Source organism: Lacerta agilis, chromosome 2, assembly GCF_009819535.1.
Source record: "Lacerta agilis isolate rLacAgi1 chromosome 2, rLacAgi1.pri, whole genome shotgun sequence".
NCBI classification, from domain to species: Eukaryota; Metazoa; Chordata; class Lepidosauria; order Squamata; family Lacertidae; genus Lacerta; species Lacerta agilis.
The window spans coordinates 118,421,600-118,433,340 of NC_046313.1; the positions used below are offsets into that span (position 1 = coordinate 118,421,600).

Consider the following 11,741-nt stretch of genomic DNA (forward strand, 5'->3'; position numbering starts at 1 on the left):
CGCAAAAGCGCCGGGGGGGGGGGAAGAAGCAGGGCAGCTGAGCATCTCATGACTCTTCTATTCCGATCTCCTTTCCTGCAATACAAAGGGCTGGGGGGTCTCCAAGGACGCGCCCCCTCTGCGGGAGGGGCTCCTTTGTCCCAGCAGCGCCTGAATCAGCCCCTCCCCCGCTCGACTGACCCACAGAAAGAAGGGGGAAGGGGAGCACTCCCCTACTTCCTTTCATCCCCCCCCCCTCGCCCCAAATCCTGCCCTCCCTTCCCAGCTGCCCTGTTTACAGATTAAGGGTGGGAAAAGCGCATCCTTCTCTCCCCCCCCCCCCACATTATATAGATATATTTTGCACCTTTTCTCCCTCCTCCTCCTCCTCCTCCTCCTCCTCTGCAGACCCGCTCCTCTTCTGGGAATGTGGATGGAGGCCCCTCCCCCTCCAACCTTGGCTCCCCCCTCCCCCCTCCAAACTTTCCTGCCTCTCTAGGAAGCGGAGCTCACTGACCCTTGGGGAGGAATGAGTGACGCCTCCCTCCCAGAAGACACAAATCCTCCTCCTTCCAAACCAGTTATTCTGTTTCTTTCCTGAGAAGGTCCCAGGTTCGATCCCCGGAGACGGCAGGGAAAGAGACGCCCCCCCCCCCTCCGACCTCCGGAAAAGTCCACCGGGGCACGAAAGTGTCACAGCTTACATTTCCCCCCCCCTTTTATCTCTTTTAATCCCTTGCTGGGAGGCGGGGGTCCGGTCATTTCCACACCCATTTCCCAATGTTGGGGGGGGGGCAGGGCCGTGGGGTAAGGTGTCCCCGTTACAACAGCCCTGCAAAGTAGACCGGAGTTTGTGGGGCTTGGAAGAGTGATTTACGACAACCTTAAAGGGTAGTCCACTGTCGTCATTACGGGTGCCTTTTAAAAATAGGGGCTGGTGTTTGAACTTGAGCTTGCTAATAATAATTTATTTATTATTTGTACCCCAGCCACTCTGGGGCGGGAGGGGCGCAGCTCAGTGGCAGAGCAGTTGTACCCCTTTTTTGGCTCCCAGCTATGAGAGGGAGACCCCCTCCTGACTCGAACCAGGATCCTGCAATTCAGGTCAGGTAGAGGCGCCAGTTGGGTGGGGGAGAGAAAGAGAGGGAGTTCATGGAAGGGTTAAAGGACGGGAGAGAGGCTTGGATAGAGACCCTCCTCTCTCTGCCCCATCCCTGAACGTCTTGGGAGGCCCCTGCAGATGGGGTGGGTGGATGAGGAGGTTGGGGGGCTGAGGGAAGAATGGAAGCAAGCGGGGAGGGGTGGGAAGCTCAGCAGGACTTTGGCAGCGGGGAGACAGAGAGAGAGACTTGGAGTTTTAGAGTGTCATCTCCATCCTGGGGCTGCCTTGGCTTCTCCCTCCTGGCGAGGAATCTGCTACTCCTCCAAGTTCTTCGACAGAGGGATCTCTGAAAAGGGGGTGTCCACTTCCCCCACCCCCTACATGGTTCAGGTCAGCTGTTGCCTCGGAAATGCAGGACTATGCATTATACCAAATCAAACCATTGGACCCCCTGGGAGAGGAGAGGCTCCCATCTCTCAGGCTTCCGGTTTTAGCTCTTATTTCCACTGCACGGTAGATCGAAGGTGATGATGGATGTACAGCAAGCCAGAAATAGGGGTGGAGGATGCTATAGAAATGCATTCAGGATTTATATATTGGTAAAAGGTAAAGGACCCCTGGGCGGTTAAGTCCAGCCGAATTCGACTATGGCATGTGGTGCTCATCTCCACTTTCGGGTCGAGGGAGCCAGGCAGCTTTCCAGCTCATGTGGACAACTTCCAGAAGAACTACACAAAATCTACAAGGACACTCACAGTAATGAGCTCCAGTCCGAGTTCACACTTTAAATCAACAGACTAGTGTGAGACTGGTAGTGTTGCTTTGGAAGCAGATTGGTAAGATTATGTCAGGATGCTGTCAGCGACTCCCGGCTGTTGCCCAGGAAAGTATAAAGACAAGGGCAGATTTCCTATTGTGTGTTTATTTATTCGGTATTTACAGAGAGGGGTTATAAAACCCAGCCTCTTGGAGAATAGCATTGTCTCCGCCCCCATGTCTCCCACTGTCTTTGAGCTCTCTGCTCTCCTACTTTCAAGGCTCGCCGGGTTCTGGGAGATACACCATCATGGATGCTTTCTAGTGACAACGTGTCAGCCAGGTGTTGCTCTGGCTCTCCCATGATTTCCCATCTTTCCCCCTCACCTGCCTCTGAGTTGAGACCTCCCTCAAACCCCTGTTGTAAATCTATACTGGATTCCTCTTCCTGCTCCCTGGAAGGGTCAGGCTGGGGAGTCAGTCTCCACCTTTGTTCCTCTGCCCACTCCCTGACAGATTAGTATTATAGCAGCAGCACCATAACTCCCATTGTTGTCAAGAAACAATGAAGACACAGAACACTGTTACCTTCTTACATGCACGATGTACGGATAGTCTTCAAACAATGACAAAACCTGCCTCCTTGGTATTGACATGGTCTGGCACTGGCGTAACTCCTCCTCCTATCTGCGATTCCTGAGATTGGATGTCCTAGTGGAACTGACCCAGCTATTCTGCTGGCAGGGGCCCACTCCTCCCTCAATCAAACAACTTAACAAAATACCAAAATAAAAATAAATACAATACAAACTTTAACAACTACACATTAAAACAACCCCCACCCAAAAGAAAACACCAACCCTTAAAAAAAATGACAGTGGTACCTTGGTCCCCAAATTTGACGAACAAATTGGCCTCTGAATGCCGCATACTTGGAAGTAAGCGTTCTGGTTTGTGAATGTTTTTTGGAAGCCGAACGTCCTCTTTGGCTGTTGGCATTGTTTCCTTGGCCAGTCAGCCAATCAGAAGCTGCGCCTACAACATGCATCACTCGCTTTCAAACTAAGGAGCCCTTCATAGTGTGCGCTACCTCCAACACTGCCCTGCATAATAAGGATCCACCCACTGAACCAAGGCACGAATTAAGTGCACTTCAGCCTTTTGCTGCAAATAACCTCATTGATTTGGTGGGGGAGAAGTGCTGTAGCAAAAACTTTCGATTCTTGACCGCTAGGAATAGCCAAAGGGGCAAGGGCAACGTGTTCAGTGTTAATGTTAAAGTTAACAACGCAGCGTCGCAGAGTCATGAGCTGCAAAAATCCTTCATGACCACAGGCATTGTTGCTGTGAAACACACAAAGTCCAGCACACTTCAGCTGCGTGTTTAAGTCATTTTCCTTTCTTCTTCAAAGCAGCGTTTTGCAGCAGAAAACGAAAGCAATAGCTAGCATCTGTATTTACTTCTGGCAATTACAACAAACTTCGGCTCATTAAAAAGGAAGATTTATTGTCAAGGGCTCCCATCTAGGAGAAAACACTCCCATCCTGCCTGGAAGCCGAAGACAGACAGACCTGATTTGCAACCTGATACATACCACGTTACACAGAGACCGTGTTTAAGTCCCGGATGAGTGCAACAGTCATCCTGTGATGTAGATGTATTCACCCTGAAAGCTCACACACTCTCACACAATGTCTACTATGCCATGGATAACTGTCTAGATCAGCTCACTGAAATTGATTGACTGTCAAGTGACTCCAAGTTCCAGGCGATTAAGATCCTTTCCTGGAACATTGCAGGATGGAAGGAAAAGGCCAGTGAAGTTTACTGGGAGCGGCTGCAGAGACCATATAACAACGGTCCTGAAAGACCTACATTGGCTCCCAGTACGTTTCCCAGCAGAATTCAAAGAGTTGGTGCTGACCTTTGAACCCCTAAATGGCCTTGGCCTAGTATACCTGAAGAAGCGTCTCCACCCTCATTGTTCAGCCTTTACACTCAGGTCCTGCTCCGAAGGCCTTCTGGCAGTTCCCTCACTGCGAGAAGCAAAGTTACAGAGGACCAGGCAGAGGGCCTTCTCGGTAGTGGCACCTGCCCTGTGACGAAAGAAACAACTATCTGATGTTTAGAAGACATCATAAGGCAGCCCCGTTTAGGGAAGTCTTTAATGTTTGATGTTTTTAATATTCTGTTGGGAGCCACCTATTATTATTATTATTATTATTATTATTATTATTATTGGTGTTATTGAGTCTCTGGATATCATATTATTAGAAGAAAGGTGGGCTCATTATGAAATCTGTTTGGAGGGATAAAAATCATATTCCCTTTTAGCCCACAAATCCAACATCATGTGCCCGTTAGGGATTAACCTTTATTTGTGCAAGGGAGACTAAATTTAAAGTGACTCCCCTCCAGACATGGGATAACATTTCCCAGGCATTTCTTTTGGGTTTTTAAGATTTAGTCCTAATCATACTTCATGTATTTATTCCTCCTTGCCCTAACAAGCAGAAACTATTGGGCTACTCAAACCAACTCACTTTATCTCTTGAGGAATTAGAACTGGAATCCCACACCACTGACTTGTTAATGGCAGGTGATTTTAATGCAAGAGTGGGCAAGGGCAATCTTGAGCTTGTGAGGGAGCTAGGATTGGACACTGAGGACCCCTTGCCTAAACGTTTCTCTGACCCGTTACATTCTAAAGACTCCTATAGAAATGACACTGGAGTCGGTCTTGCCAAACTGCACATGAGTTTTGGCAGAGTGATCTGGAATGGTTCATTGCCAGGCAACCTGGCCAGGGGAGTTCACATACGTTTTTGGAAGAGGAAATAGTGTGATGGATTAGATCCGAGGCTCCTCTGCACTGAGAAACCAGGTTGAAACCTTCTGTGTGGGGGAATGCATTGAGAGCGACCACCTTACTGGGAAGGTAACAAACTTGTACTACATTTGGATAAGTTAGAAATTACGGTCTTACATGGAGAGCGTATAAGTGGGTGATAAGTGGAGACACCATTCAGCTCGTTAAGTAGTTTAAATGCAGAGGCATTCATTTTGATTATAAGGCTGACTGGGCGACTCACACAGAACCACCATTAATGCTGCTGTTCTTATAACAGGGAATTGCACAAGATGACCCTTGGAGTCCCTTTCAACCCGACAGTTCTAGGATTCCAGAGCCAATCCTGCTTCCTAAACAGCACTGTCATGCTCTACTTCACTCACGGGTCACATTCTGCACATCCCCAACAGTATATTGTATCTTTCATTAAACTAATTATTATGAGACATTACCTTCATTGCTTTAATACATATATGTACAATGTTCCATAGAAACACCAGAACATCAAATAGACTCCATGCATTGACAATTGATTTTTCCCTGTATCAGTTTATTGATAAGAGGGACAAAGTGAAATATGTGTTGAAAACAAAGCACACTCCATATGTCTAAATGGGTCCTCCCTTGTGAGACTCCAATGATGTATATTAAAAAACTCCATTATAATTCAAACATTTCCCACACTTCTTTCATTTAAACAGTTGCTTCTCTGTGAGATAGTTGATGTTTCCTAAGAGTTACACTCTTACTAAAGCACTTCCCACAATCCATACATTTAAATGGTTTCTCCCCTGTGTGAGTTCGTAGATGTACACTGAGTTTCCCACTACAAATGAAGCTCTTTCCACACTCCAAACATTTATATGGTTTCTCACCCGTGTGAGTTCGTTGATGTACTGTAAGTATTCCTTTCCGACTGAAGCTTTTTCCACACTCCATACATTTAAATGGTTTCTCCCCGGTGTGACTTTGTTGGTGTACACTGAGTTTCCCACTACAAATGAAGCTCTTTCCACACTCCAAACATTTATATGGTTTCTCCCCTGTATGTGTTCGTTGATGTACAGTAAGAATTCCTTTCCGACTGAAGCTTTTTCCACACTCCAAACATTTATATGGTTTCTCCCCTGTGTGAGTTCGTTGATGTACGGTAAGTTTTCTATTTTCACTGAAGCTTTTTCCACAGTCCATACATTTATATGGTTTCTCTCCTGCATGAGTTCGCTGATGTACAATAAGATTTCCATTGTGATTGAAGCTCTTGCCACACAGCGTACACCTGAATGGTTTCTCCCCTGTGTGAATTCGTTGATGTACAGTAAGCTTTCCCCTATCCCAGAAGCTCTTTCTGCACTCCATACATTTAAATGGCTTCTCCCCCGTATGAGTTCGTTTATGTTTTGTAAGAGCTCCACTCTCAATGAAACACTTCCCACAATCCATACATTTAAATGGTTTCTCACCTGTGTGAGTTCGTTGATGTCTTGTAAGAGCTCCACTCTGAATGAAACACATCCCACAATCCATACATTTAAATGGTTTCTCACCTGTGTGAGTTCGTTGATGCGTAGAAAGTATTCCATAGTGACTGAAGCTCTGTCCACACTCCATACATTTAAAGGGTTTCTCCCCTGTGTGAATTCGTTGATGTACTGTCAGATTTGAAGCTTCATTGAAGCTCTTCCCACAATCCATACATTTAAATGGTTTCTCCCCTGTGTGAGTTCGTTGATGTCTTCTAAGCTTTCCACCTTCACTGAAACCCTTCCCACAATGCTTGCATTTAAATGGTTGCTCCCCGGTGTGACTTTGTTTGTGCACAGTGAGTTTCCCATTGCAAATGAAGCTCTTTCCACACTCCAAGCATTTAAATGGTTTCTCCCCTGTGTGAGTCCGTTGATGTATAATAAGGTTTGAACACCGCCTGAAGCTCTTTCCACATTCCATACATCTAAATGGTTTCTCCCCTGTGTGAGTTCGTAGATGTAGAAAAAGCTTTCCTATTTCACTGACGCTCTTTCCACACTCCTTGCATTTAAAGGGTTTCTTTCCTGTGTTAGTTTGTAGATGTGTTCTAAGGTGTTCACTCACATTGAAGTACTTTACAGATGGCCCATCAAAATTCTGATTGCCTTCTCCATCACCTGGTTTAAAGTGGGACAGAAAGAGAATATTGTTAGGTATTCAAGGGACAAGAGAACTTAGTATCCAGTACAAAAGCATTTAGTATCCAGTTATACCTTCAACTCCCATGTAACCCTGAGCACCAAGAGAAACTTTCTATGCCGAGGTGAGGCCCTCCAGATGTGATTGGACTCACATCTGGAGTACCATCAACCCAAGCAAAGATGGCTAATGACCAGGGATGGTGCGAGTTGTATTGCAGCAACATCTGGAGAGACACACTTTCCCCATCTTCCCCCTCATGTGAAATTGCTATGCCTCTGTGTTCAGATTTCTCCTTCCTTGATCTGTAATATCTCACTGATACATTCCAACCAACTGTTGTTGTTGTTGTTTAGTCGTTTACTCATGGACCAGAGCACGCCAGGCACTCCTCCAACCAACTGTACACGTTTTTATCCAAAAGGGCTCTAATTATATTCCTACACACTGAAAGCAGACATACAAAATTACAATCTCACAGCAAAGTGGAAGTATGTACCTCTCAATTGGTCCAGGACAACATCCCTGTATGTTTGTTTTCCAAGCGACGAGATGAGTTCAGACTTGAGTGTCAGAGACTCTGCTATGCGGAAAAAAATAAACAGAAGTGCTGTTTATGTCACATGTGACTGTAAAAATATTCAAAAGTATTAATCTTGTGATGTAAAGAGCAAATTATCTGGTGGCCCATTAAAAGCTAATAAATGACATGGCCCAGGAAGCCTCATGGCACCATTATTACCCAATGAATCCTCTTTGTATATTATACACAGGGTTGTTGTTTTTTGCGAATTCATACCATAGTAGCTCATGCCACCATTATTAACTTGTGAGTCTCTCTGTAGATTTTACATGGGGTTTAGGGGGAAATTCATACCACAATATAAGTTTATGAAGCGTTACCTACTGACAAAAGTACAGAGTTGTTATAAACTACAATCTTCAACATCAACTTCGTTGGACTGGTCATGTTGTTCGGATGCCTGATTATCATCTTCCAAAGCAACTACTCTATTCCCAACTTAAGAATGGAAAGTGAAATACTGGTGGACAATAAAAGAGATTTAAAGACGCTTTCAAGGCAAATACAGTAAATAAAAATGAAGTATAAGCACAGAAAATTTGGCTCCTACTGGAGAATAGGCTTTATCAAAGACGTCATGAACTTTGAAGAAGCACAAACTCAGGATGAAATGGAGAAACAAGGTAAGAGGAAAGCACATTTGGCAAAACCTCACTGTGATTAACTACTGCCCGGAAAGCTATGTCCCCACTGTAGAAGGATGTATGGATCCAGAATTGGACTCCGCAGTCACCTAGGGACACACCGTTAAGATGGTGTTCCTGGAAGACTTGGCTACGAGGATTCGCCAAAGAAGAAGACACCACATGAATAAACGGCTCAAACAGCAGATTCACACCTCCAACGTCTAACAGCCAGGAGGAATAAAAATGTTCCCTTACCTAGAGAGGCCACCATCTCATAATTCTCCTCCATGACTTCCTTGTGCAGAGCTCTTTGGCCTGGATCCAGCAGAGCCCACTCCTCCTCCGTGAAAAACACAGCCACTTCCTCAAAGTTCAAGAGGACCTGGAAGAAGAGGAAGAAAACAGAGCTTCTCTTAGATGCCCACCATCCTGACTCAACACAGAGAGAAGCTGGGTTGTCCCATCTGTGCCTCTTCCTCCCGTTGCCCTTTCACTACCTGAGAAAGCTGCCTGGCTCTTCTTTCCACTCCACCTCTAAGAAGAGACCGTTCAGAGGCTTTCTCAAAGAACATTGTGCTGGCTCTAGGCGATTCAAAGGAAGAGGAGGCGTAAACTGGGCCACTTCTGGGACTCTCTCAGCTGTTGACAAGATGCACTTCAATTCAGGGAGCAGCTCTTTAAGGAGCACAATGCAGAAATAATAATAATAATTATTTTTATTGAATTTATATACCGCAGTTCACAGAAAGGCAGATTTATTTAGGGTGGGAGACATTTACACAGATAGCATTCCTTTTACAAATTACAAATACCAGGAGTAATAAACTAATACCCATAAATTCTAATTACAAAGGCATTGGTACTGGTTCCTTTCTACAGGAACTTTATAATACTATAAGCTGCCTGAGTTTTTAGGGGGACATTCAGCTTTGCTTTGTAAAGTTCTAGGATCACATCCAAAACTCTTAACAAAGTTTCGCAAAAAGCATTACGGTCAGTACCTCTGCAGACCTCGGTTTTCCTTTCCTCCCAACAGCCACCCACTCTATGCGCTACTATGGATTGTAGTTTAGGGGACAGAGATATGAAGTTCAGTGGCTTATGGCCCCCTAGTCCTTCCTCTTATGAACCTGTGTGTGTGTGTGCCCTTTTATCTTCCCTACAGTGAGAGGAAGGATAGGATGAGAAATAATCAGGGGGTCCAAACTGGGCACAGCACATCCCTCCTGAGTATGGGGGTGTGAGACTGGGTCTCCCTGGTGTAAGTGCAGCACCTGAACGGCAGGGTGTGGAACCTCAGACCCAGGGACTAAATTGGCCCTCAAGTCCTCTCTCTCTCTCTCTCTGGCCCCCAAGTGCCACGCCCTCTTTCCAATGCTTCCCAGCTGCCTCCTGGGTCTGAGGTTCCACACCCTGCTCCATAGCCCCACCAATTCTGGCCTCTGGCCCATTTCATCAATGGAAAGTGGCCCCTGGAAGGCTGCTCAGGAGCAAATGTGGCCCTCAGGCTGGATAAGTGTCTCCACCCCTGTTCCAAACACGAAACAGGCTCTCATCCTGGCTCACCTTGCAGGGTTCTTGTGTGAGTATTGCCCAGGTGGTGGGCTTTGGATCACCTACAGTATTATAAAGCCCTCCTGGCAACCTGGATGGGGATGAGGCCAGGCAGGAGTGAGGCTGGCAGCACCAGCAGAGAAAGCCCCTCAGCAATCCTGCAAGACAGGCCAGATCTCCCACCCCTGGGTGCTTTGAATCTCCTTTCTGACAAAGTCCCAAGAGGATAGCTGGAGAAGCCTTTTTTTAGAAATAAAAAAAAATTACACACACACACCCTCTTTCCCCCAAGTCCAGCTGGGGGGGGGGGCATGTATTTAATTTCTCCAATCTTTGCCTTGAAGCTTTTTAAAGGGCTCCTAAGACCTTGATTGGGATGTGGGTGGCGCTGTGGGTTAAACCACTGAGCCTAGGGCTTGCTGTTCAGAACGTCAGTGGTTTGAATCCCCTGGACGGAGTGAGCTCCCGTTGCTCGGTCCCTGCTCCTGCCAACCTAGCAGTTCGAAACCACGTCAAAGCGCAAGAAAGGTAAACTGCGTTTCCGTGCACTGCTCTGCTTCGCCAGAAGTGGCTTTGTCATGCTGGCCACATGACCCGGAAGCTGTACGCCGGCTCCCTCAGCCAGTAAAGCGAGATGAGCGCCGCAACCCCAGAGTCGGACATGACTGGACCTAATGGTCAGGGGTCCCTTAACCTTTAAGACCTTGATTAGATTTAAATCCTGTCATCCATGGGCCCATTTCCCTTGCCAAGTAGGAGGGAAACTGATGAGGTGCTTTTTCATGCTTCAGGAAATCGGAAAAGAGCCTCTTCCCTCCAGTATTGGGACACAAATACCTCCCCAACTGCACCACACAATTTGGGAAACCCAACAAAACAACCTCAAGCTGCCAGACTAGGATTTCTGAAAGGGGAGCTGGGGGGGGGGGGCTCCCCCTTCCTTCTCACATCAGCATCTTTCTTACTCAGGAAGCTCTGGGGGCCGATTTCCCTTGACATTGTCCATCTCTCACCCCCCCCCCCAACTCGAAATCTCCTCCCTCTCTCCCAATCCAGACATGACTCTGTTCTCCAGCTGCTTCCACTTCCTCTCCCCTGCTTGCCCTCCCGATCTCCGCCCCATTGAGGCAGGGGCTTCAGCAGCAGATTTCGGAGGGGGGGGCATATCAGGGTCCTGGAGGAGCTCAGCCCTCCCCTGATGCAGGAGGTAGAGCGGGGGGGGGAGGAGGGGGGCAGGAGTGAGAAGGGAGATGGAAGCTGTTAAGCAGAGAGGAGCATCCCTAGGTGAAATGGGGCTGCCACTCTGAGAAGGACTGACTTCTGAGTCAACATGCACAGGGTGGGGCTGCAAATCCCTTTGTAGTTAAGTTGCACTGGGGGGGGGGCACCCTTTTGTTGTTTGTCTGAAGTGCCTTCGCCCCCCTCCTCTCCCCCCACCATGGGAGCCTCGCTTGATCTCTGCGCTTCAAATGCAAGCCCTCCTGGGGGAGGAGGACCCCACTTTGCAAAAGCATGGCCTGCATCCAGCCCCCCCTCCCCACTGATTTCCACAGTTAAAGGGCGGAGCCCCTCCCTGCTTTCCTTTCCCTCCCCCCATCCTCCCGCCTCCTTTCCCAGCCGCCCTGTTTGTAGATTCAGGAAGAGGGAAAGCAAATCCTTCTCCCCCCCCCAACTCCAAATAACCCCCCAATATGCGGCACCTCTTTCTCCTCTTCTCCAAGTCCGCTTCTCTTCCGGGAAGGAGGATGGAGACCCCTCCCCTCCAAATAGTCTCCCCCCCCCAAAAAAAAAACAAATTTCCTGCCTCTCTAGGAAGCGGAGCTCATTGACCCAGAGGGAGGGGGAGAGGGAGGAGATCCGCCTCCCCCACCTCCCTGCAAACAGAAATTCCCAGCCAGCAAACTCTATACAGTATTCCCATTTATTTATTTATTTATTTAGTGATTAATTCATGGGTACAATTCCTGGCAGCGCCAGCGAAAGACGACCCCCACCACCCCAATTTCTGAAAAGCCTCTTCCCGGGAAGGGGTTTAGAGCAGGAACTTAAGACAACCCTAAAGGCTGGTCCCTTGTCATTACATTGCTTTCCTCCCAACTATGTCCTCCCCACCAAAAAAGAAA

The 11,741-nt window shown here is 47.4% G+C and overlaps 1 pseudogene; it reads right to left on the reverse strand.

Annotated features, from left to right (window-relative positions):
* Positions 1–11,378, reverse strand: part of LOC117042596 — a 44,835-nt pseudogene extending 33,457 nt beyond the window's left edge.
* Between the last annotated feature and the right edge of the window lie 363 nt (positions 11,379–11,741).